This window comes from Hemicordylus capensis, chromosome 3, assembly GCF_027244095.1.
Source record: "Hemicordylus capensis ecotype Gifberg chromosome 3, rHemCap1.1.pri, whole genome shotgun sequence".
Taxonomy (NCBI): Eukaryota; Metazoa; Chordata; class Lepidosauria; order Squamata; family Cordylidae; genus Hemicordylus; species Hemicordylus capensis.
This window is the reverse complement of record NC_069659.1, coordinates 33,757,590-33,785,407: the sequence shown is the minus strand read 5'-3', so window position 1 is coordinate 33,785,407 and position 27,818 is coordinate 33,757,590. Positions and strand designations below refer to the sequence as shown.

The 27,818-nt window shown below is 43.4% G+C and overlaps 1 protein-coding gene across 1 annotated transcript in view; it reads right to left on the bottom strand.

Annotated features, from left to right (window-relative positions):
• ZMYM2 (zinc finger MYM-type containing 2) overlaps positions 1-27,818 on the bottom strand; it is a 150,788-nt gene extending 122,970 nt beyond the window's left edge. The window contains exon 1 of the mRNA XM_053307147.1: positions 27,677-27,818. The gene's annotated coding sequence lies outside the window, so the exon portion shown is untranslated. The remainder of the gene's footprint in view (positions 1-27,676) is intronic.

The window sequence follows — 27,818 nt, the reverse complement described above, 5'->3', positions numbered from 1 at the left end:
TGCCTAATAGTAGTTATGCCCCTGGGAGGAGAGGAATTGGGGTGCCTAGGGGGTGTCATTTGACCCATTTTCTCTGTTGTAGCATTGCATGTGCTGCCACATTTTCCCCTCTCCATCCCTAACACATATCATCCATCCCTAATCTTTTCACAATTTTTGTCTTTTAGACCAGGGGTTCCCAACCTTTGTTTGTTGAGGCTAGCTGGCGGTGATGTTTGGCAACATCTGGTGACTCATGGTTGGTAACCCCTGTTTTAAACTATAATTTCTGTGAGCAGGATTCATGTCACTTCTGTGTTCAGTACACATAGTATCCTGCTGTCACTACATTAATATTGTATTTTAGCTGCTTAATGTCTTTCAGAAGACAATCTCATCAAAATGTCTTTCTTTCTGTATCATTTGTGTCTGAAAAGCATTGCATTTCACCCTATTATCTATCTTCTCCTATCTATCTATCTTCTAGGCATGGGACTTAACCGTCACAGAACATCTGTACACAAAAACATAATTGGAAGAAACACTTCCACTTCATAAAACATAAGGGGTTCTCAGACTTGGGTCCCTAGATCTTCTTGGACTGGGTTTTATGGGAGTTGTGGTCCAACAACCTCTGAGGTCCCAAGTCTGAGAACCCTTGCCTTACATTATACTATATAGAAATAAGTGTACAGTATTACTGTCCTTGAAGCCACCTAATGGCACAGAGGGGAAATAACTTGCCTAGGGAGCAAGAGGTTACTGGTTCGAATCCCCGCTGGTATGTTTCCCAGGAAACACCTATATCAGGCAGCAGTGATATTATAGGAAGATGCTGAAAGGTATCGTCTCATACTGTGTGGGAGAAGGCAATGGTAAACCCCTCCTGTATTCTACCAAAGAAAACCACATGGCTCTGTGGTTGCCAGGAGTTGACGCCGACTCAACGGCACAACTTTACCTTTATTACTGTCCTTACTCATTTTGCCACGTAGCCTTTGCAGGAACAATGCATCACACATTTATGCACAGTTCTAAGGGTCTCTTCTAGGAATTAATCTAACTGAACATAGTGCAAACAAACTTAAGAGTGGGCTGTCAACACCTGGCCCAGCATTGATTCAGTTATTACAATATTCACATGTCCCCCGCCCCTTTGAATCTCAAGTGAATGTTTGTTCCAGACTTTTCTCAAGTCTCAAGTCTGAACCTTTGGTGTGGAGACCCATGATTAATAGTGGGCTGGATTGGATTAAACATCTGTCCAGGCCTGCCAAATCACATGGGAAAGGGCATGAGTGCATAATGTCTTCCCCACCTGTCACACTGTCCTGCTGGGGTGGTGCATTGGATGGAGAGAAGATTTGTCCCCCCACACTTTCCTGGTCTTGTGGTAGCAAGCATGACTTGTCCCCTTAACTAAGCAGGGTCCACCCTGGTAGCATATGAATGGGAGACTTGATGTGTGAGCACTATAAGATATTCCTCTCAGGGGATGGGGTTGCTCTGGGAAGAGCAGAAGGTTTCAAGTTCTCTCCCTGGCTTCTCCAAGATAGGGCTGAGAAAGATTCTTGCTTGCAACCTTGGAGAAGTCGCTGTCAGTCTGTGAAGACAATACTGAGCTAGATAGACTAATGATCTGACTCAGTATATGGCAGCTTCCTATGTTTCCTATGAGTTTCAATGTGTTCTGAGAATGTATTTCCACTATAGACTTAAACTAGTTGAAAAGTAACTCCCTCTCTCCACAGAACCCTGTAGATATTAGTTATGTTAATTGCTTGATGCTTTTGGCATCAATGGCATAGTTGCATCATCTGCTTCTGTACCTATTTATGACAGATTATCTTAGTCCTCTCTTTCTCCCCAATCTTGGAGTTTGTGTTACAGTCTTATCATTATCAATTTATTAACATTTTTAATTACTCATTGGTGCACATACATAAAAGTATAGACCCACACCATCCTGGGTTTAATTTAATTAAATCACTCAGAGCTAGCTGACAATACATTTGAGCAATATAGACATTTCACAGAGAATTTTCCTTAATCCTACCCTGACCATTGATATACTATGTCCAAAAGTGCTGCCAATTTTATGGAAGGAGAACCGAAGCAGCTGAGGGCAAATGGAAAGTAACAACAGACTGAGGATGACCCACCGATAGGTCAGTGTCCAAAAAATCTGAAGAAAAACAAACCTAAGGGAGCCAACGTGGAAAAAAAAAAAAACCCATGGTGGGGCAGCCCTTCCCCGCACCTTCCCAGGAGTATTTAAAGACCATTGTGCCCTGAGAAGAAGGCATGAAAGGAGCCACCCAGGCCAGGAGAGGGTATAACATCGGCCTCCATAGAGACCAGCTTTGGCCTGTGGGGACTGTTTGGGCAGCCCCCACCTTCCCAGGAGTACTGAAAGACCAGTGTGCCCTGAGAGGAAGGCAAGAAAGGATACACCCAGGCCGGGGAGCTCTTGTCCTCGGCTCCTGAAAAGACCAACCGCCTGAGACAACATTTTATTAATCTTCTGTTATTTTCTTCTTTTAATATTGCAAACTGCTTTGGGTGCCTTTGAGGCGGTATAAAATGTAGTAAATAAATAATAATAATAAATAATAGTAAATGGGACAGAATGTTGATGAGCTCAGACAGTTAACAGACAAGCAGGTGGGCAGAGATTGCTCTGTGGTGAGAGGGGCAGGAGGGCTTGAACAAGAAGAGTGGGAAATTTACCAGATTGAAGACAAGTTCCTCAAGACAGTCAAAAGCCTTTCTGTTTCTAAGGGGGGAAAGTGTGCAGGGGCGTATCTAGGATGGGGCAGGCAGGGCACGTGCCCCGGGCACCACTTGAAGGGGGGCGCCATTTTTTAAAATGAAAAAAAAATTTTTTTAATGGCCACCAAAAACAAAATGGCCAACACACATACTCAAATGGCCTCTGCAAGACCCTAGTATCTGGGAAAAGTCAAATTTTCCATTTATTTTTAAAACTTAAGTAATAGTGATGCTACAATGCATAGTAGAGAATTAGACAGGCACTTCTGTTTAGTTTTTCAAGTACACCTCCACATAGTATTTGGGTATTTCATGAGCCCCAGCATACTGAAATTTGTAGCTTTTGAGCATTTTTTGGTCTGGCTACGTCCACTGCTAAATAGTTTTAGATTAACGATTAAAGATTAACGAGCTTGACTTGTACTTTTGAGCTGATATTATGGTAAAGTTCTCTGAAAGATGGATGTCAGATGTTTGGACAGGGGGTGCAATTTCAGTGCTTGCCCTAGGTGCTATTTTTCCTAGATACGCCTCTGAAAGTGTGTGAAACTCTTTTGTTTCCTCACCAGCTGTTTTACAGCTTTGTGTTTCTGGAGAGAAAAATATCTGAAAAGGAGCTGGGGCTGAGCATCAGAGTCCTGCCCTCCACAAAAGAACAACAACACAGGGGTGGGTGGGTGGGATTGCATATGAAGTAAGACCCAAAACAGGCACTTCTCACTGTTACTACCTTTTGTTTTTTCACCATGCTTATCTACAGGCTTAGGTAACACTTGCACACTAGAGATATATGGCAATATTGTGTTGCAGATCCATTCTTGTACCTAATGCCTTTGTATCTACAAATAATATGACTTTTGAAAATCAATATTTTTATCAATTAATTATCTAGATTAGAATATATATATAATAAATACAAATATATTTTTGTCTTTACAATGGGCCCAAAATATAATGCATGTATATTCTTAACCCTACTACTTTTGAGAACAGGCATATGTCTGCAAACCCACTGTAACATTCAAATTTATTAGTAGATAAATTCAGTAAAGCTAAATTGACAGTATAAGTAATGATTTTTGAGAAGACTGAAATTCTTCTACTGAAAAGTGCGACAACTACGAATCTGTTGTATTTGTCATGGGAAGGATCAGTCAAATGCTGAATGTATTTGAAGGATTTAAATTTTTATATAAATCTTGACAAGCCCACCAAGAGCACCTTAAAAGTAAAGAATAATTTATTATGGTAGATTGGTGTAGGTTTTTTAACATTTATTAATGCTCCCAACATCTACAGTATCTATCTATCTATCTATCTATCTATCTATCTATCTATCTATCATATTCCTATACTGCCTGATATATACATCTCTAGGCGGTGTACAAATTAGAAAACACAGCAAATATAAAATAGTATAAAATAGTTAAAGTTCACAAAACAAATAAAACAAGCTTACAGATAAAAACACATTAAATAGTTTAAAATTTTTAGTTAGCCTGAAAAAACAGGTATGCCTTGAAGGTCTTCCTGAAAGCAAACAGAGAAGGAGATGCTCATTTCAACAAGACACATATTCCAAAATCCCAGGACGGCTGCAGAGAAGGCCCGGTCCTGAGTCACCACCAAATGAGCTGGTGGCAACAATAACTGGACCTCTCCAAATGATCTTAATAGGCAACAGTGTTCATGACAAAGAAGGCACTCCCTGAAGTCCCCTGTATCCAAGCCATTGAAGGCTATATAGGTAATAACTAGCACTTTGTATTTCACACTAAAACATATCAGCCAGTGCAATTCTTTCAAAATCGGTGTTATATGGTCCCTTCGGGTTGCCCCAGAGACCAGTCTGGCTGCTGCATTCTGTACCAATTGTAGTTTCCCAACTATGTACAAAGTATGTACCCCACGTAGAGTGCATTACAGTAGTCAAACCTAGAGGTTACCAGCATATTCATCACTGTTTTAAGGTCATTTACCTCCGGAAATGGACGTAACTGATGTATCAGCTGAAGCTGATAAAAAGCGTTCCTGGCCACTGTCAACCTGAGAAACTAGAGAGAGTTTGGGATCTAGGAGCACTTCCAAGGTATGTGCCTGATTTTTCAGGGGGAGTGTAACGCCATCCAGAACAGGCAGATCCAAACCATCTCTCGGGTCCTGATCCCCCACAGTCAGTACCTCCATCTTATTTGGATTCAATTTCAGTTTGTTATACCTCATCCAGCCCATTACCACCACCAGACAGGCATTTAGGGAGGTTATGCCATTTCCTGATGAAGTGATATGGAGAAATAGATCTGGGTGTCAACAGCATATTGATAAGACCCTGCACCAAACCCTCTGATGATCTCTCCCAGCGGTGTAATGTAGTTATTAAAAAGCATTGGAGATGGAGTCTTGTGGAAGTCCACACTTTAGCTCTCATGTTGCAGAACAACAGTCTTCAAGCAACACCATCTGGAATCTGCCAGAGAGGTAGTAACAGAGCCACTGTAAAAGAGTACCACCCAATCCCACCTCCTTCAAGCTTCCCAGAAAGATACCATTGTTGATAGTATCAAAAGCCTCCAAGAAATCCAAAAGGATCAGCAGAGTGACACTCCCTCTGTCAATAGCCAATAGAAGATCATCCATCAGGTCAACCAAGGCAGCCTCAACCCCATAACCCCCTCGAAAGCCGGTTTGAAATGGGTCTAGATAATCTGTATAATACAAAACTGACGGAAGCTGAGAGGCCACCACCCTCTCAATCACCTTGCCCAGCCATAGAAGATTAAAAACAGGTCTGTAATTAGCCAACTCTGAGGGGTTCAATGGAGGTTTCTTCAAATAAGGTCTAAAAATAGTCTCCTTAAGGCAAGAAGGTATCCTACCCTCCCTCAGTGTAGAATGTATGATATTTATCAGGTGCTCTCTGATAATAGAATTACCAGGAAATAAGCCAAGTTGGGCAAGGATCAAGATAAGAGGTTGTAGGATGCAGGGATTTGCAAACCAGTTCGCCGGTTTGAACCAGTTAGGTTGGACAGATCAAGCCAGCCCAACCACCTCCAGTTTGGCCCAACCTGCTTGTGGGGTTCTAAGTGGAAAATATTTTTAAAAAATTAATTTACTTCCTCCAGGGGGTGCTGCCACAGCCATGGGAGGATCTCCAGAGCCCCCCCACCCCAGCCTCCCCACCACCAGCCTCCAGTATCACCCGGCCATGCAGAGGCCCATTGGGCATGCGTGGTGACCTCCAAAATGACCGCCACAATGGAGGACAGGCCCAGCATAGGCTGAAGACCACCTGAACTGGGCGATTTGGGGCTGTAGTGGAGGCCAGCGAGGGTAGGGAGAGCCCTCAGAACCCCCCCCCCCCACCTTGGCCATGGCAGAGCCCCTTAGAGGGGTTAAGTTAATTTTAAAAAATTAAACAAATTTCGGGAACTCCCCCAAACTGAACCAGGGAGGGTTCAAGGGGGAGCAAAACTGAACTGGCATGGTCAGGTTCAGGTCCAGTTCAGTCTCGAACTGAACCAGGCCAACCAATTTTGTGCACACCCCTAGTAGAATGCACAGTCCAAAGCAGTTTGTTCACATCCTTGGGAATCAAACTGAAAGTGATCCAATCCAATCCTATAAGAGGAATTGCTGGACACCTGACCTCTACAGTAGACTCTGCAGTAAGGAATCCAGTGTGGCCTGAATACGAGATTTCCCCCCCACAAAAAAAGTCATTTAAAATTTTATTATTTATTTATTTTATTTTATTTTTACATTTCTATACCGCCTTTCGTTAAAAACACAACCCCAAGGCGGTTTATGTTGCAGCGAGTGACTGATGGTTCCAAGATCAAATTCAGGGGGGAGGGGGCATGAACTAGTCCCCTCACAACCCTAGACAAATCAGCTGGATGTGAATTTGCGGAAGCAATGCAGTCAGAGAAGAACTGCTTCTTCACTGCTCACACTGCCAGAGCATAGCTCTTCAAATGTGCTCTGTGTGGTAATCTGTTGGATTCGCGTTGAATCTTCCTCCACTTACACTCTAGCTGTCTACCTCACCGCTTCAGCTCCCATCGTTTTCCTGAATAGCACAAGGCTGACTTTAGAGCAGGTTGGAGAGGATGCTTGGGAGCGATTGTGTGAGTTCACTAGATGTTTACATCAGAGCATTGAGAGAATCACTAGCAGAGCCAACTCCAAACCCTTCAAGGCTTCTTGGAATCCTATTGGATCCAAAAAACTTCTTGGGCGAACCAACCTAATGGGCTCTTCACCCCTGCAGAAGTGGGTTGTGGTTGCAAGTCCTACCTTAACCAGACTATGATCTGTCCATGACAATGGAGAGATGACAGGAGTCCCCACCCACGGAACACCACCCTGATCAGAGCAAAAGACCAAATTGAGTGTGTGACCAGCATCATGCATCTGTCCAGAAACCAGTTAGGATAGATAGGCCCATAGTTGTCATGGCCAATATAAACTCCGGAGCTGCTCCTGACAACCCGTTCCTAAAATGAACATTGAAGCCCCAAACAACAACAACCTGGGTCAGTCCATTGCCAACTCCGCAACAGTCCGTCAGCTCAGTTAGGGACTCCATTGGGCAGCAGGGTGATCAGTACACCAACAGAAGTTCCAGTCTATCTTTGGTCCCTAGACTTAGGTACACACATCCAGTATAGGCCAATTCCCTGACAGGGATCCTGGTAAGGGAGATGTTTTGCTTATAGACCACAGCCACCCCACATCTCCTCCCACATCCCCATACCTGCTCCACCACGGATTTGAATGATTTAATTTATTTTTAAAATAAGAAAATGTATTAATTGTTAACCCTCAGTACTATCTATTCATATTTACGCCATAGTAATGGAGGACAATTTTTGCAGTATGTATAACAATTATAATTATTAAAGGAGATCAATTAGAAGTGGATAAGCAAAGATGTTCATAACTGATTTGACATGCACAATTTTTGAAATCAGTAAATGAGTACTTTAAATTACTTCAAACTAATTCATATTCACTTTGTGCGTAAGCATTGCAATCTGTAAAACACTGGACTAAAGATTTTGACATTGACTTAGTGTGAAATGTGATTTGGCACATCTGTGCCACAGACACTCAAGTCCCATAATGGTTATTTTAAATTCCTAGAGAATTCTGTTAACTGTTAATTCTATAAGGAGAACTATGTAACAGAATTCTTAGCATCTTCACCACCAAATTATAATTCTCAGAATAATTTGGAGGAGAGGGGTGCCATGACAGGTGAACTGGTAAAATACTGATATGCTTGGTTATGTCCAAATATGGCGACCAGTGTTTCTGATTTTCTCTGATATCACAGTTCAGAATTCTGTTCTATGTGTTAACGAATGTCTTAGAAAAAGGAAGCTTTTAAACATATGAATGGTTATAGTCTCCTTAAGAAATTGTTGGAGATTCTTATAGTTGTATTCTACTGTTGCCCGGTCCAGATGGTGAACAAAGTCGATATCCATCACCAAAAAAATGGAAATAGAGGATGCTCTTCACCAAAGAGGTCTCCAAAAACTCTCCATTTTGCATACAATTTGCTTAATATTTTGATAAAAATTGAATAATTTTAGAATAAATACAGCTCACCACTGTGAAGCTGATGCCCAGGTGAGCTATATGTTTGCTCAGTCTGCTGTCTAAGTGCAGAGTTCTCAAGGCCCCTGCTTCTTAACCATAAATTCATCTTGTGGTTAGGTTTACCATGCACACACACAATCGTCTGTCCTCCTTCCCATGGGTCACCCAGCCTGCTCTTGCCAGCCTCCTGGCTCAAGGCAGGGTAGCCAGCTAGCTACTGAGCCAGCCTCTTTGCATGCTGGCACAGCAATGCATGCACAATCTCCCACTTGCTTGCTGTTCTCTACGACTACAGACATTTATAGACAGCTTTTCAATGGAAGGTTTCACAGTGGTTTCCAAATAAAAATAAATAAGAAGATGCTCCCCTGTCCTCAAAGGACTCAAAATCTAAGAAGAAACCGTGTGTGTGTGTGTGTGTGTGTGTACATACATGCACACATACACATGTGACGTGACACCAGCATCAGCTATTGAAGGAATGCTGCGCTGGGGTTGGATAGGGCCATTTGCTCTCCCCAAGATAAATAGAAGAGACTCACCACTTTAAAAGATGTATTTTTACTCAGCAGGAGTAGCTGTTAATTGAGTAAAGTTAAAGTTAGTTAGCTAATTACTAACTTCTCACTACCACCACTACCATTACCACATGAAGGAATCAAGCTGCACCTTCCGGGCCCACCTAACCATGCTCCTGCATCACATGTCTCTGCAACCTGCCACTGAAACAGAACCTCCCCTCTGGCTTCCCCGCTGGATGGATGGCCAGACACAGGAAAGGGGAAAAGACACAGAGGAAGAGAAGCTGCTCATGAGAGCAAAGTGTTCTGAGCCAACAAAATGTTTCACCTGCACACCAGAACTCTGGACACCACAACACATGCAAAAAATGTTGTTTGGTCCCCAAAATAGTCCTATTTCTCCTAATGCAAAAAAAGTGGTTTGGTCTCCAAAACAGTAACATGTCCTCTATAAAAGTCCTTAGCTGGCAACCCTATTGTATTCTCTTGTCCCACAACTATAACTGATGGCTGCCTCAGCATCTTTTGAATGGGGCCTAGATGCCCCAATGGTTGCAGGATATGCTTCATATGGCATTTATCTCTGGATGTGTAAATCCTTTTAATGTGTTTCAATTTTTTCCTGTGCAGCTGCCCATCATATTGTTCTTGAAGACAGAGCATTCATAATATTTTCCATGACAAGGAAGGAGACATGGTATTGTACTAAAAGCAGCATTTTAAACTCTCTATTATAATTTTGCAAATTAGATGGATTTTTGTTCCTTTCACCTAAACATATTGCTTTGCATATATAATTTACCACTTTTGAGGGTCAAGGATGTAGAAGGCCACACACTGCTGCTCATTGGTTGTAATGCTTCCTTTAAATTGTGTTGCATATTCAACACATTGTCCAGACAACACTACATCAAACTTAACCTCATGAGCCACATGACCACCATCTGGGAAGTTCAGAAGGAAAGTATGTCATATACACAACAGGTTCAGGAAGCACCTGCTTAGCAGCAGACTTTACATCCTAATCTATGTCATAATGTTAACTCTACACACTCTAGGGGCAAAAGTGCCAACATTCCTTCGTTCAAATTAACACTTTGCAAGTACCTATAGCCTTTGATGCAATGCCAGCTCCTGAAAGATGGAGCTGGAACTGAACCAGTGGGAAAAGCAAGGAAGTGACACCTCCTCCATCCAGAGGCATATATAGGGAAAATAGCGCCTAGGGCAAGCACTGAAATTGCGCCCTTGCCCAAACATCTGACACCCATCTTTCAGATAACTTTACCATAATATCAGCTCAGAAATACAAGTCAAGCTCATTAATCTTGGACCAATGTTCTGATGTGGTACATACTGTAGCCGCTTCCTATGGGGATGGGACCATAGCTCAGTGGTACAACATCTGTTTAAAACTTTCTCCAAATAGAGCTGGGAAATACTCTTGCCTGAAACCTTGGAGTGCTGCTGCTGTTCATAAAAATCAATGGGCTACTTTTGGGGGCAGGGGTGGCAACCAGAAAGAGAGATGTTGATCTGTGGCTAAGAATTCAGAATGTTGCTGAGGTCACCAGAACTAGAGTGCTGCTAGCCAGAATGTTGAAATTAATCTAATTTGGTAGACCACAGAGTAAAACAACTAAAACTTGTCATTAGGGTGCCCATCTTTTGTACAAATTCTCTCCCTCCTCCGTCTGGGGTGTTTTGGGAAAGAGTTTTCTAACCACCACCAAACTTGCTTTCACACTGTTTGTGAGACTAGCTTTGCATTGCAGAAGAGAGATCCAGCCAAAGAGCTAAGCTGAAAAGCACAGAGAGTCAAAGCAGCAGAGAGATCATCTGACTAGCTAAAGAGGCAGAGCTGTACCTCCTTATTTACCTGGGGTTTTTAAATCACTTTGATATTTCCTATCTCCTGCCCCAGTCCCCCTTCTTCTCCCGCTTGCTGCTTGCTCAATTGTCCTTAACTTGTGGGGTGGTTGGGATGATGGCTTGGAATATGTTGGCATCAGGCATGGCCCTCTCCATCCTCTTCCCATCAGTGCAATCCTAGTTTATGTTTACTTGGAAGAAAGCCCTACAGTCATTCGTTTAGATCCTGCTATTCCTCCAAGGAGCTCAGAGCAGATACAGGGTTATCTTTCTTCTCACAACAACCCTGTGAGGTAGGTAACACTGAGAGATAATTGGCTGGCCCAGAGTCACCCAGTGAGTTTCATATCTGGAAAGGGATTTGAACTTGGGTCTCCCCAGTCCTATTCCAGTACACTAACCACTATACCACACTGGCTCTCTAAGCTGCAGATTTAACACTGCCCACACTCTTTGACATATTCAATTCCAGATCTTTTTGCAATCTTCTCCCAATTTATTTATTTAGCATATTTTTATACCACCCAAAACTTACATATCTGGGCGGTTTACAAAATAAAAACAGAAAGTAAAACATTAGTTATAACAAAAACAAAAAGTTTAAAACATTACAACAGTTTAAATTTTTTAAAACAATTTTTAATTCCAGGGGGAAATCCTGGAGGGAACATGAACCCCACCACTCCCCAAAGTTTACACAGCTGCCGCCTCCTTTCTCCCAGAGCCGTAGAGAGGCTCCCCCGCTGCTGCCCCCGCCCCGTCCTCCCCATGTCGTCTCTCAGTAGGTAATAAAAGGGACCAACACAGCCTTGTGGAGCCGAGCCCCCGGGCAGTTTGGTGATGCTGACCCACGCTTCCTGCCCCCTTCTTCAGGTTAAAATTATTTGTCAGAGAGGAGGGAAACTTTAGGGAGTGCCCCTTGCAAGTCAGTCTGACACAAGAAATGAACCCACAGAGGAGACATAGGGTGGGGGGCAGCAAGAGAACTCGAACTCCTCCTCCTCCTCCTCCTTCTTAGGGGGGACTGCCAGCGGGCTTCAACACCATCCCTGCTTACCAAGGGGGGCTCCGCCTAAGGCCAGGTGCACCGTCCTGAGACTCCCGACTCTGTCTCTCTGCAAACCCTCCCCTCAGTGCTTCTGTAGGCTGCTGGCCTGGCGTGTGGTCGTTGAGGCTTCCAGCATCATGTAGAGCAGGCTAGGGGAAAAGACCAGGCAGTCTTGGAGGAAACTGATTATCTAGGCCCATTTCAAACTGGTTTTCAGGCGGGCTATGGGGTGGAGACTGCCTTGGTCGACTTGATGAATGATCTCCAATTGGCAATTGACAGAGGAAATGTGACTCTGTTGGTCCTTTTGGATCTCTCGGCGGCTTTTGATACTATTGACTGACCATAGTATCCTTCTGGAACGTCTGAGGGTGTTGTGGGTGGGAGGCACTGTTTTACAGTGGTTCCACTCCTACCTCTCGGATAGATTTCAGATGGTGTCGATTGGAGAGTGTTGCTCTTCAAAATCTGAGTATGGTGTCCCTCAAGGCTCCGTACTTTCTCCAATGCTTTTTAACATCTACATGAAACCGCTGGGAGAGATCATCATCAGGGGATTTGGAGCTGAGTGTTACCAGTATGCTGATGACACCCAGATCTACTTCTCCATGTCAATTTCTTCAGGAGCTGGCATATCCTCCCTAAATGCCTGACTGGAAGCAGTAATGGGCTGGATGAGGGAGAATAAACTGAAGCTGAATCCAGATAAGACAGAAGTACTTTTTGTGCAGGGTCAGAACTCTAGAGACAATTTTGATCTGCCTGTTCTAGATGGGGTCACACTTCCCCAAAAGGAACAGATTTGCAGTCTGGGAGTACTTCTGGATTCATACCTCTCCCTGGTTTCTCAGGTTGAGACGGTGGCCAGGGGTGCTTTCTATCAGCTCCGGCTGATACTCCAGCTGCGCCCGTTTCTCGAGATCAATGACCTCAAAACTGTGGTACATCTGCTGGTAACCTCCAGACTTGACTTTTGTAATGCACTCTACGTGGGGCTGCCTTTGTACATAGTCTGGAAACTTCAGTTGGTTCAGAATGTAGCAGCCAGGTTGGTCTCTGGGTCATCTCGGAGAAACCATGTTACTCCTTTACTGATGGAGTTACACTGGCTGCCAATAGGTTTCCAGACAAAATACAAAGTGCTAGTTATAACTTACAAAGCCCTAAACGGCTTAGGCCCTGGGTACCTAAGAGAGCGTCTTCTTCGTTATGAGCCCCACTGCCCATTGAGGTCATCTGAGGAGGTCCGTCTCCAGTTACCACCAACTCGTTTGGTGGTGACACAGAGACGGGCCTTCTTGGTCATTGCCCCGAGATTTTGGAATGTGCTCCCTGCTGGGATACGATCCTCCCCATCTCTGGCAATTTTTAAAAAACACCTGAAAACCCTTCTTTTCACTCAAGATTTCTCAGCTTCCTAAATTGTGGGGGTTTTAATTTCTGGTTTATTTTAAAATTCAAAACCTGATTTCGGGGTTTTTAATCACTGTAATTGTTTAATTGTAGTTTTAAAATGTTTTTAAATTGTTAATTGTTATATTGTTTTTAAATTTGTTTTAGCTCTTTACTGTTTTAGTGGTTTGTTTTAATTGTAAACCACCCTGAGCCATTTTGAAAGGGCGGTATACAAATCAAATCAAATCAATCAATTGCCTGCCCTGCTGCTGCTGGGAGAAAAAACAAACCGGCAACGGGCCAATCATCTTGAGGCACTCCACCGCCAGCCAATGGGAGTGCCCGCTGCCCAGAGATCTCGCACAAGCGCGAATGGGGGTGGGGGGGCGTGCCACCGTCAGGTCCATCCAGCCAATCATGGCCAGGGGCAGGGCAGCAGCAGGCATGGCTGGAGTGGCTGCAGCATGACCAGGCGCCTGTTTGCTTGCAAACAGCTCAAGATTACCAGGCGCCTTCTTTCGACAAAGGAACATTTACAGTAATTCGAGTCCATTATTTTAAAAACAAGTGCAGAAAACATCGCAGGGATGTTGCCAAAACAAGACCCCCTTAACCATTAACCGAGAAGAGGAGCTGTGTGTGTGTTAAAGAGACTCCACTGCTGCCACTGCCAGGGCTTCCAGCCGCGGCTTCATTCGAAAGAGAGAGAAGGAAGAGCCGGCATCTCGCTCTGCAGCCCTTGCACTTCATTTTCAGCAAGGAAAGAGGAGCACACAATGATAAACAGATAGCCATGATTTTTCTGGTCGCTGAGAAAGCTTTTGACAATGTTTCTGGCAGTTCATGTGGAGATTATTTGATGCAATGGGAGTTGGTAATAATTTCCATTAGGGCTATTAAGACAATTTATTCGGAGCAATATGTTAAAATTATTGTAAATGGGGAATTATTAGACAATTGTAAAATACAGAAAGGAACTAGACAAGGATGTCCACTTTCCCCATTACTTTTTATATTAGTATTGGAAGTGCTCTGTAGAAATATTAGAGAAGATGTTCAATTACAAGGCCCCAAAATTGGGAAACAAGAGTACAAACTAAGAGCCTTTGCGGATGATGTAGTGTTTTTTTTAGAAAATCCATTAGAGAAGATCAGAAGACTCTTGGAAAAAATACAACAATTTGGCCAACTAGCTGGGTTTTATATAAATAAGATTAAAACAAAGGTGTTGACAAAAATATGGATCAGAGATCTAAGGACAGACTTTTTGAAATAAGTGAACTGAAAGTGGAGAAAAAACAAATATTTGGGCGTCTGGTTGACAAATAATAACTCTTTGTAGTTTTCAAATAATTATATTAAAATATGGAATACAGTAAAAATCGACTTGCAAAAATGGTCTAGAATGAACTTATCTTTAATGGGAAGAATTTCAGTTGTGAAAATGAATGTTTTACCTAAAATACTGTTTCTTTTTCAGACTATTCCTATAATTAATACTTTAACTTGTTTTAAGCAATGGCAAAAGGACATAACTAAATTTGTTTGGCAGGGTAAAAGACCAAGATTTAACAGATGCTAAAGAAAGAGGTGGTCTTACCCTGACAGACTTAAGGTTGTATTTTGATGCTGTCTGTTTGATGTGGTTAAAAGAATGGATGACGTTAAGGAATCCTAGAATACTTGATTTGGAAGGATTTGGCAGAAGTTTCGGATGGCATTCATATTTGTGGTATGACAAAAGTAAAATACATAAAGATTTTCTGAATCACTATGTAAGAAGGAGTCTAATGAGAGTGTGGGTAAAATATAAAAAATGGTTGGAACCTAAAACTCCATTATGGTTATCCCCGATTGAAGCTTTAGTACGTAAAGCGATAAAAATGCAACCGCAATGGGGTACCTATAGGGATCTGTTGTGTTTTCAAGAAAAGGGCTGTAAGTTAAAAAATTTAAGTGAAGTACAAAATCTGGTTAGTAAATGGTTTCAATACCATCAGTTAAATGAAGTTTTTAAGAAGGATTTCAAACTTGGATTTGAGGATCAAACCTCGAGATTTGAGAAGGAGCTATGTGAAAATGATGAAAAATTAGTGTCTAAGATGTATAGGCTGTTGCTTTTGGAAGAGACAAGAGACGAAGTGGTTAAAACGACTATGATAACATGGGCTCAAGATGTGGGTCATAATATAGATATGGCAGCTTGGGAAAAATTATGGAAAACTGATTTAAAGTTCACCGCATGTTACACTTTAAAAGAAAATTATTATAAGATGATGTACAGGTGGTATTTGACGCCTAAAAAAATGGCGATAATGTATAAAAATGTTTCAGACAAATGTTGGAAGTGTGGACATTGTGAAGGAACTTTTTTTCATATGTGGTGGTCTTGTAGGAAGGCAAAGGCCTTTTGGGACATCCTATCCTATATAATAAAACCCTAAGGTACCTGCGTCCGTGTCTCTGGCGGGTGTTCTGCGCATGCGTGGCGCGCGCGAGGTGTTGATTGGTCCATAGAGTGCCAGCCCAGCTTACTGTTCTGAGGGGGGCTGTCGTACAGAGGCGGTGTGAGTGGCGAGGGCTGACAGGGCCAGGCGGGGGAGTCACCGCTGGGGTTCCCTCCGCCAGCTGCTCTGATGCCGGGGGCGTCCGAGCAGCTGGGGACCCGGGAGGAAGAGCCGCCACAGCCAGAGAGGGAAGAGGCGTCCCCCGCCCCCTCCCACAGCCGCCGCCGAGCAAGGGGAGGAGTCTGGCGGCAGCCGCGTTCTCTGGGGGGACCGGGAGCGGGGACGGGCCGCGGCTGCCGCAGCTGCAGATGCCACCTCTCGCTGAAGGAAGGCCGAGTATCCCCCCCCCCCGGCAAACATTTCAACACAACTCTTCTAGCGCCCGTTAATGTAACGGGCTAAATGACAAGTGATATATAATGAGTTAAAAATTTTTTTTAATGACATTTCCTAAGAGCCCAGAATCCTTCCTGTTGGGAATAACACAAGGAGAGTTTTCCACAAGCAATTTAACATTCTTCATGTATGCAACCACGGCGGCCAGAATAGTATATGCACAGAAATGGAAGGACAATAAACTGCCCTCAAAAGAAGATTGGCAGATAAAAATTTTGGAATATGCGGAGATGGCAAAACTTACAGTACTGATAAGAGATCAAAATTTGGAAGGTTTTTAAAGAAGATTGGAAATTATTCTTACTGTACCTGAAGAACTATTTTCCTAATATTGATTTTTCAACAGGGTTTGAAATTTAGTAATATTAGCAGGTTGAGTAGACTAAAATCGAGTTTGGTAAGATATAGGATATATGTTTTGAATTATTATAGCAAGGGTTAATTGTATAGTTAGTGATTCGCGCTGATTGGTGAGCTGGAAGTCAATTTTTGTTTGATTGGATGTAATGAGATGTTTAAGATATTGTTAAAATCAATAAAAATTTAAAGCAAAAAAAAAAAGGAAAGAGGAGCACACAGGCAGGCAGGCGTGCGCGCACCCAGACACATGTCGCTGCTCTCTGCGCCCCCGCGCCCCCTTCCCTGTCGCTCCAGCCTGCAAACTTCTAGACAAGGATGGACAGAAGGGCTGTAAGCAGCAGGTGATACAGCTGTTGGAGCGGAAACTTCAGGGCGGGCAGCTCTGGTTGGCTTCCAGGTGGGGGGAGGAAGCCCCCCTAAGTTCTCTCAGCTCCCACAGGCAGACGTGCATGCGCTGAGCTGGGCTTGCCAGAACTGGAGATGCAGCGGCGGCAAGCAGCACGGGGCACCCTACCGGAGGCGGTTGTGAGCGGCATCCACTTGCTGGAATTTTGTGGTGGGGCAGTGATGGTGGCTAGCACTTGTGCCCCCTTCAGGTGGTGCCCAGGGCACGTGCCATGGCTGCCCCACCCTAGATATGCCTCTGCCTCTATCAGCTCGGCTGGGATCAATTGCAATTTGGCTCTCTTTCTCCCAGAACTGTGTAACAAGGAAAAGCAGGGTGGGGGGCGGGAAGCCTTGGTACAAAAAGAAAGCAAATTCAAGTATGATGCTCCACAGATTGTAAACCTTTCTTTTTACTATGTAAGCCATTCTGAGTGCTTTGGCAGAAGGGCAGAATATAAATGTAGTAAGTAAATTAAATAAATAAATAAATAATAGAGCTCATAGCCAAATCATATGAGCCAGCATAGCTTTGTGATTAGAGTGTTGGACTAGGACCAGGAAGACCTGAGTTCAAGTCCCCATTCAACCATGAAACTCACTGGGTGACTTTGGGCCAGTCATGTGTCTCTCAGCCTAACCTGCCTCACAGGGTTGTTGTGAGGATAAAAATAACCATGTACACCACTCCGAGCTCCCTGGAAGAAGAGCGGGATATAAATGTAAACATAAAATAAATTTGGCTATTATATATATGTTGTTCTTGCTTTCAACCACATGGATAAGATAATGTGTAGGACATTAGAAGAAAATCTACTGAGGTGACTGCTCTGTACATTCTAATAGAAGATGCAGCCAGAACATGGCAAGGCCCATAAGCATTGTGCACATCTTGTCTCTGCTTCGTGAACAAAGATATCACACACAAACACACGCTGTGCCTTTGGATGAAAATGGGTAATAACAGGAGGCCTCACTGGCCATTCAGCTTCACTCTGTCAGAATTTCCAAAGAAAAGTAAATAAAAGGCCCAGCCACAAATTAAATTAAAGACCAAGTTATTTGGAACCTTTGGAAAGTATTGGGTACCAGACCTGCTCTTTAATGCAATATTATCCTTAATGCAATATTATCCTTAATGCAATATTATAGAGGAAAGAAAAATGATACTTTACCTTCTGGGAGCCAGGCTCTTCTGCTGCCACTATAGTTTATTATTATTATTATTTCTTGTTTACACAGTCAGACAGGTGTTATTGACTGGTTTGTTTTATCCAGACATCGAGTCCTTCCCAAGGACCTGGGATGGCTGAATTTTATTGTCAATGGTTATAGATATTGTCGCGGAATATAGGCTGTTCCCTGCAGTGTATTATTATTATTATTATTATTATTATTATTATTATTATTATTATTATTATTATTATTTTACACAGTCATACAGGTGTTATTGACTGGTTTGTTTTATCCAGACATCGAGTCCTTCCCAACGACCTGAGATGGCTGAATTTTATTGTCAATGTTGTTGCTGTTGTTATAGATATCGTCGCAGAATATAGGCTGTTCCCAGTAAAGCTGATTTTTGCAATTGGCTGATGGTGATTTCTGTGGCCCCTATGGTGTTGAGGTGCTCTTCAAGGTCTTTTGGAACTGCTCCCAGGGCGCCAATTACCACTGGGATTATTTTGGTCTTTTTCTGCCACAGCCTTTCAATTTCAATGTGTAGATCTTTGTATTTGGTGATTTTTTCTATTTCTTTTTCTTCTATTCTGCTATCCCCTGGTATTGCTATGTCGATTATTTTGACTTCTTTTTCTTTCTTCTCGACTACAGTTATATCTGGTGTATTGTGTGGCAGATGTTTGTCTGTTTGTAGTCGGAAGTCCCATAATATTTTTACATCTTCATTTTCTACCACTTTTTCAATTGTATGGTCCCACCAATTTTTGGCTACAGGTAGCTTGTATTTTTTACAGATGTTCCAGTGTATCATCCCTGCTACTTTGTCATGCCTTTGTTTGTAGTCAGTCTGTGCGATCTTTTTACAACAGCTGATTAGGTGGTCCATGGTTTCATCTGCGTCTTTACAGAGGCGGCTCTTGCTGTTTGTGGTGGATTTTTCGACTTTTGCTCTTATTGGATTTGTTCTTAGTGCCTGTTCTTGTGCGGTCGGTATTAAACCCTCTGTTTCTTTCTTCAAGTTGCCATTCTTAAGCCATTGCCAGGTCTTGGTGATGTCTGATTTTCCAGTTATATTGTGCAAATATTGACCATGCAGGGGCTTATTTTTCCATTTTTCTGCTCGGTTCTTGACTTGTTAATAATAATAATAATAATACCCCCAGTGAGGCACTACCTTGGCATGGTTGTGGGGCTTGTGTGCTCTGAGGAAGGTGAGAGCTATGCCAGAGGCCCAACCATACTGGACAGGTCTCACCAGAGAACCCAGACAAAGAGTGCCTCTCCCATCAACAATACGGTGAGACGTAACTTTAATACCTCCTAACTTTACATAACTTTAATATCTTTAATAATTAATTTTAATACGTAGGGGTGTGCACGGATCAGTTCGGAGGCCATTCTACTGGCCTCCGAACCGGTCTGGAGAAGGGGTGGTTTTGGTTCGGGAGGGTTAGGGTGGGGGCTTCCATTAAGGGCGGGGGGGGGGCTTTACTTACCCCTCCTGCCCTTTCCCGCATTGGCGCCGTAAATATTGTAAGAAATCCGGGTGGCAGGATCCCTCGCCGCCCGCTTCTATTACCGATTATGGCTCTGCTCCTCGGAATTTTAAACGTCGGGGGGCGGCAGGGTGCTTCCCTGCCGCCCCCTCGAAGCCCCCTGCTGCCGCTGAAGCCCCTTTAAATCTCGCCCGGACCGGAGATTCCGGCGGAGAAACCGCGCTCGGGCGGGCGGCAGCGAGACGTACGTCCGCCCGCCTGCCCGCTCCCTGCCTTGCCGAGTGCAAAGTGCAGGGAGCCGAGTGCAAAGTGCAGGGATGGGACAATCCAATAGACTATAATAAAAAAGCAGGCTCGATGAAAGAGGTCAAAAAACATAACCAACAAATGCAAGATCCAATAATAACACCAGAATTAATAAGTGAAAAAGCAAAGAAAATTAAAAATTGGACTGCACCAGGTGACGATGAACTGCATGGCTTTTGGCTTAAACACCTAACAAGCCTTCATAAACAACTATCAAAACAGTTCAATCACATTTTGCAAGGAGGTGATATTGAACAATGGCTAACTACTGGGAAAACTCATCTCATAATGAAAGACCCAGCAAAAGGTGCAGTTCCAAGTAATTATAGACTGATAACCTGCCTGCCAACCATGTTCAAATTATTAACTGGAATAATAGCAGATGAAGTAATGCAACACTTATTAACTAGTAAGCAGCTTCCAGTTGAACAGAAAGGAAATTGCCCAAACACCAGAGGCACAAAAGACCAGCTGCTGATTGACAAAATGATTTTAGAAAACTGCAAGAGAAGAAAAACAAATCTAAGTGTTGCATGGATTGACTACAAGAAAGCCTTCGACTCATTGCCTCACACATGCATACTAAAATGTTTAGAAACAACTGGGGTCAGCAAAAACATTCAGATATTTATTAAAAAAGCAATGAGCATGTGGAGTACACAGTTAACAATCAATGGCGAGACACTTGGACAGGTTAGCATTAGAAGAGGTGTTCTCCAAGGGGACTCACTATCCCCTTTGTTGTTTGTAATCGCCATGATTCCACTTTCACAAATACTAAACAAAACAGGCCTTGGATACCAAACATCTAAAAGATCAAGTCAAATCAACCATCTGCTGTACATGGACCATCTGAAGTTGTATGGAAAGTCCCAGTCAGAAATCAAATCACTGCTAAGCACTGTCCGTATATTCAGTAGCGATATAGCAATGGAGTTTGGACTAGACAAGTGTGCTGCATAAATAATGAACAAAGAAAAATAATAAAAACAGAAGGAATAGAACTGCCCAATGGAAGCAACATCAAGAACTTAGAAGAGAAAGAACATTACAAATACTTGGGCATTCTCCAGGCTGATAACATTGCACACACTGAAGTTAAAAGAAAAATTGGAAGTGAATACATCAGGAGAGTTAGAAAAATCCTCAAGTCCAAACTCAATGGCGGGAACACGATACAAGCCATAAACACCTGGGCTATACCTGTTATCAGATACACTGCAGGAATAATAGACTGGACCCAGGCAGAGCTAGAGATGCTAGATCGTAAGACCAGGAAAATCATGACCATCAATCATGCTCTGCACCCCCGCAGTGATGTAGATAGGCTCTACCTCCCTCACTGCTCAGGTGGAAGAGGAATGCTGCAAGTCCATCAAACAGTAGAGGAGGAGAAAAGAGGCCTTGAAGAATATATCAAGGACAGTGAAGAAGATGCACTTCAAATGGTCAATAATGAGAAACTATTCAACACCAATTAAACAAAGCAGGCCTACAAGAAAGAACAAGTCAAGAACCGAGTAGAAAAATGGAAAAATAAGCCACTGCATTGTCAATATTTGCACAATATAAGTGGAAAATCAGACGTAACCAAGACCTAGCAATGGCTTAAGAATGGCAACTTGAAGAAAGAAACAGAGGGTTTAATACTGGCTGCACAAGAACAGGCATTAAGAACAAATGCAATAAGAGCAAAAGTCAAAAAATCAACAACAAACAGCAAGTGCTGCCTTTGCAAAGAAGCAGATGAAACAGTGGACCACCTAATCAGCTGTTGTAAAAAAATTGCACAGACTGACTACAAACAAAGGCATGATAAGGTAGCAGGGATGATACACTGGAACATCTGCAAAAAATACAAGCTACCTGTAGCCAAAAATTGGTGGGACAATAAAATTGAAAATGTTGAAGAAAATGAAGATGCAAAAATATTATGGGACTTCCAACTACAAACAGACAAACATCTGCCACACAATACACCAGATAGAACTGTAGTCGAGAAGAAAGAAAAAGAAGTCAAAATAATCGACATAGCAATACCAGGGGATAGCAGAATAGAAGAAAAAGAAATAGAAAAAATCACCAAATACAAAGATCTACAAATTGAAATTGAAAAGCTGTGGCAGAAGAAGACCAAAATAATCCCAGTGGTAATTGGCGCCCTAGGTGCAATTCCAAAAGAACTTGAAGAGCACCTCAACACCATAGGGGCCACAGAAATCACCACCAGCCAATTACAAAAAGCAACTTTACTGGGAACAGCCTATATTCTGCGACGATATCTATAATAACAGCAACAACATTGATAATAAAATTCAGCCATCCCAGGTCCTTGGGAAGAACACGATGCCTGGATAAAACAAGCCAGTCAATAACACCTGTCTGACTGTGTAAATAAGTAATAAATAAATAAACTTTATTTGTTAGTCAACCCATGACAAATTTTTATCTGGGTGGCTCAACAACACAACATCCAATAAAAATACAACCACCACCAATAAAAATACATAATACATTAAATCATAACAGACCGAAAAGGGAGGAGGGAGAACATTCAAAATACAATACAAAGCCATTTTAAACCTTTTTTAAAACATCAGTTCAAGAGAGCAGAAGCACCATGGTGATTGAGCAGTGGGGATTTCATATGCTGATAGGGAGGAGGAGCCTGTGATGGTTAAGATCAATTGGAATGTAATTGTTACTGGTCGGAAGATGTGCTTGATAGTAAAGGAGAGGAATCTATATATATAAAAGGACAGTGGGCAGGGGTCTGTGAAGAGAGGGGTCATGAGGGAGGAAAGAGCCCCTTCAGGAGAAGGAGGCTGCGCTGTGTGAATTAGATGAGGAAACAAGATGAACAAGATCTGTTAACTCAGGAAGGGGGAGGGAAAGGGAGGGAGGGGAAGAAAGACAGAGGGTACGAGTGAGTGGAGGAGAGAGAAAGAGAGAAAAAGTAGGGAGGGTAAGAGAGAAAGAAGGAAGGGTGAGGGTTGGGCCTGAGCCTGTCAGCGACCTGAGGGGACGGGTGGCCATGGTGGCACCTATCGGGAGCAAGGAAAGGCTCTGTCAACCACTGCTGCTGTTTGGGGCTACCAAGGCCATTGGTGGAAGGAGGCTCAGGCAGGCAGGCAAGGGACGGGTCTGGGCCTGTAAGTGGCCTGAGGGGAATGAGAGGCCATGGCGGTGGTGGTACCGAGGAAGGGCCCAGTCAACTGCTGCTGCTTCTGTGGGGAGGAGCAGGGCTCAGATGGGGAGGTCTCTGGGGATAGGAGACTGCAGCTTGGCCAATAGGTGCCAGCAAAGCAGCCACGACCAAGAGGGGTGAGGGAATGGAGTAAAGGGATGGAGGAGGAAGAGCAGGAGTGTGGCTCAGGTGAGAGTGGATAGATCTTTGAGGTGAGGGGGGCTGTGGCAGGGGGTGAGGGAAGCAATCAAGTACTAGCACACAGATGCTCTTAAGCTAGTTAAGAAACAAGCCTTTAAAAATAAAGAGCACATGATAAATATATTAAAAGCCAAGCTGCTTGAAAATTAGCTGGGTTGCAGCTCTTGCTGCTGCTAGCTCTGGCCCACTCATCTGTCACTCAGACTCTTTCCTTGCACCTTTCCCCCTCGCTTCCTCTCTTCCTGCTTTTTCTGCCAATTTCAAGCTAGATTTTGAGTCCTCTCCCCATTGCTACAGACTCCATAAGGCAGGGGTTTCTCTGCCTTACTATCATCACATCCAATTACAAGGACCCCAGCAATATTTTTGAGATGTGTGTGACAGAACACAAGAGAGATGGTCAGGATGCAATGGATGTTGCCAAATTTTCAGGCACCTCTTTACATATGCTTTTTAAATGGACAAATACATGCAATGATCACCATGTTGTTCAATGGAGTCCCTAACTGAGCTGATGGACCTGGTTGCAGGGTTGGCATTGGAGTCGCCCAGACTATTGGTGGTGGGGGACTTAAATGTTCTCTATGGGACTGGGTTGTCAGGAGAGGCTCAGGAGTTTATAGCGACCATGACATCTATGGGCCTATCCCAAGTGGTTTCTGGACAGGCTCATGCAGCAGGTCACATACTCAGTTTGGTCTTTTACTCTGATCAGTGTGGTGTTCTGTGGGTGGGGACCCCTGTTATTTCCCCACTGTCATGGATGGACCACCTTCTGGTGAAGGTACGATTTGCAACCACACCTACCTCTGCTGGGATGAAGGACCCATTAGGCTGGTCTGCCCGAGAAGATTATTGGATCCAATAGGACTACAAGAAGCCTTGGAAGGATTTTGAATTGGCTCTGCCGATGATTCTGTCGATGCTCTGGTGCAATCTTGGAATAACTAACTCACTAAAGCAGTAGACACAATATCTCCTAAGCATCCTCTCCAATCTGCTTCAAAATGACCCCCGTGGTATATGGAAGAATTACAGGAGCTGAAGCAGTGAGGTAGATGACTAGACTAGATACTATTGACCATGGTATCCTTCTGGGTAATCAAAGGGAAGTGGAGTTACATGGCACTGTTCTACAGTGGTTCAATTCCTACTAGATTCCAGATGGTGTCACTTGGAGACTGTTGCTCTGCAAAGTGGGAGTTACTGTATAGAGAGTTCCACAAGGCTCCTGGTGCAGGTGTAATCAATATGCTTCATCAACTTCATCAGGAAATAGCATAACTTCCCTAAATGCCTGCCTGAAGGGAGGAATGGGCTGGATGGGGGGTGGGCTGGATGAGGGATAACAAACTGAAGTTGAATCCAAATAAGACGGGGGTACTGATTGTGGGGGATCAAGACCTGAGACACGGTTTAGATCTGCCAGTTCTCGATGGGGTTACACTCCCCCTGAAAGATTGGGTACATGGCTTGGGAGTACACTCTCTCTGGTTTCTCTGGTTGAGGCAGTGGCCAGGAATTCTTTTATCAGCTTCGGCTGTTACGTCAGCTATGCCCATTACTGAAGACAAATGTCCTTAAAACAGTAGTATATTACATTACATTACATTATTTATCTATCAAATTTTCACACCGCCCCAAACTTTCATCTCTGAGTGGTTAACAATAGCATAAAACAAGTTAAAAACATATACAAAAACTTAAAACAATTTAACAATTTAAAAATAAACCAGAGATTAAAACCGAAGGGACCATATAACTCCAATTCTGAAAGCATTGCACTAGCTGCCAATATGTTTACAAGCAAAATACGGTGCTTCTGGCATGTCCCTTAATCACACGAAGGAGCTGTTAATCTTAATCTCCCTTCTACATATTAACAGCCTCCTCATGCAATAAAGGGATGTGCTGAAAGTATGTCCACAACATCTTAACTGGTATGCTTTCAGTGCAACTGCTCCCTGGACTGCATATTTTCTGTACCGGCCCTTTGTATGACTAAGCTAGCCTTTATTACTTGCTTTAAAGAAGGAAAGGACACAACAAAGTAAAGTGTTCCATTGGAATCAGTGAAGCTTCAATTCAGTTGGGGATTACCGTGGTGTTTCAAAGGCGCCCCTGAATTTATGTTGTGGGGGGCTCCTCGATTCATTTCAATCTGATCCAAAGAGCAGGCTGAAACCTCGGTCTTCCCTTCCTTCACACTTCTTTCACACTTCCCTTCCGTCACCCTCCTCTGCTCCTGTAGTTACTTATCAGACATGGACAGTTAGCACTGTAAGATATTCCCTTTAGGGGATGGATCCGCTCTAGGAAGAGCAGAAGGTTCCAGGTTCCCTCCCTGGCTTCTCCAAGATAGGGCTGAGAGAGATATACCTTGCACCTTTTCCAGGACTCTAGGAAAGAAGGGGAAAGGCCTTCTTCCAGGAACAATCTTAGGACCAAGGGGAAAGGCCTTCTTCCGGGAGCAGTTTTAGGACCAAGTGGAAAGGCCTCATTTCAGGAGCAATTTCACACCAGAAGCCTCAGCTTTTACTGGGAGCAAAATAAATAAAATTCAGCAGAGGCGTAACTAGGGAAAACGGCGCCCGGGGCAAGCACTGAAATTGCGCCCCCCCCCGCCGCGCGCCCCCCACCACCCCCGGAAATATGGAAATGTGTCACAGCCATAGTCAAATGTGGGTTGTGGGCTGCATCCGTGCAAGTATACTGGGACAGGAAAAAGGAAACATGAGGCTACAAGGCTCTTTAGAAATATATATTTTAAAGAAATGTCTTGCACACCAACAGCCTAAGTTTGCCGTCCTCATGGCCAGAAAACAAATGCTTTTAAACATAGTAATAGGTTTTGTGTCCCAAAATGGAAAAGACAAGACAGGTATTCAGAGGCGTAACTAGGGAAAATGGCACCTAGGGCAAGCACTGAAATTGCGCCACTGTCCAAGCAGGAATGATGGGACTTGTAGTAGCAATATCTGGAAATCCCCGTTAAAAGGAACACTGTACCATATAGACATGGTTGTTGATCAAAACCTGAAAACATGAGCCATCTCTGTAAAAGACTTAGAACAACAGTCAGGAGTTATGCGAGGATTCCAAGTGTCATTTTCTCTGTCTCCTCTCATTCTTTAAAAAACATGACTTTGTCCTAAAGGATCACCTGCCCAAATAGCCACTAGCAAAATAGGGGAAGAAGAAGGTGGTGTGGGTGTGTGTGTGTCTATAAACCAGTGAATGATTCCTGCCAGCCTTTGTCTTATGATGACTGTTGGCTCATGATGGGGTATATGTGCATTCACCACACTAGTGCTTACTTTGACACCAAGAGGGAAGAGGATACATTAGTTTGCCACACTAGACAGAGGCATTTGCAACAGGAGCAGACAGCCAAGTTCTGCCAGGGCCAAAACCAGCCCCTGCCGAACTAAGAAATCATTGTAATTTGCCCCTTCCTATCACAAGCAGTGTGCTGTTCTTTTATTATTGACTCTAACTCTCAGATATCCCAGTCATGGATGGAAAATTCAGGGTCAATTTACAAGAGACACATTTTCTACATGGAAGTTTCTTCTGTGCAGGTGCTGTGCAGAAACCCATGTGTAGTGATCAATACATATGTAACTATTCCGCCAGGGGCATAGCAAGGTTGGAATGGGTCCAAAGACAGGATTTCAAAATGGGCCCCCAGACCCTCAAAGTCCAGGGCCTCCACACACCCCAGGCCCCCAAGGATTTAAGTCTGATATTTCAAAATAAGTATGCTACCTGGAAATACATTTCACTGAATACACGCATGCACACTTCACAGTATATAGTGATATACATTGAGTACTATATATTTGTGCTACTTTTAATGCCTAGAACACGCTAGCAATGCTAATTATTAAAATGGACCCCTTGCTGCAGATTAGCAAATGATACTTTCAACCATGCAGGGTGAGCCTATGTTTGTTTTCTCAGAATTCTGAACAAATTCAGTAAAGTTTGATTCCAGGAGTCTTTTCACACCAGGCTTTAACACACATCTCCTCTGGAATAGAGGTGCTGCATTCACATGTTGGCCAGATTTACCCTGAAGTCCCTGAAAGTTATTGGGGAGCAGTTCACACACAAGAAAAATCAAATAAAATAAAATCACAACACATGCTTCACAGTTCCCACTCAGACCTTCTGGATTGCAAAACAACTTGAACATAAGTGCATTTATGAATGAATGAATGAATGAAAATAAATAAAATATACTTGTTCCAGAAGTGCTTGTAATTTTCTGACATGAAACAAGCCACCTATAGGCCTTTTTAGATAGTTTTTGTTTTTAAAGCCAGCACATTTTCCAGTCTGTTTTAAATTAAATATTCAGAGACTTCTCAGTCTCACCCCACCCCCCCATATCAAAGCCCTATGGCAAGCAGATCCCTATATATGGGGGTAACCACAAAAAGGAATTCACAGCCTACCTAGCAATAGCTGTTCTGGATGGTCTGGTCTGGGCAGAGGGTCTGCTGCCTGCTTCCTTCCTTCCTTGCTTGGGGCCTACTCGAGTTCAGACTTCAGGGAGGCCTACTCGGAGGCCTCTCTGGAAGCCCCGCCCACCCGCCG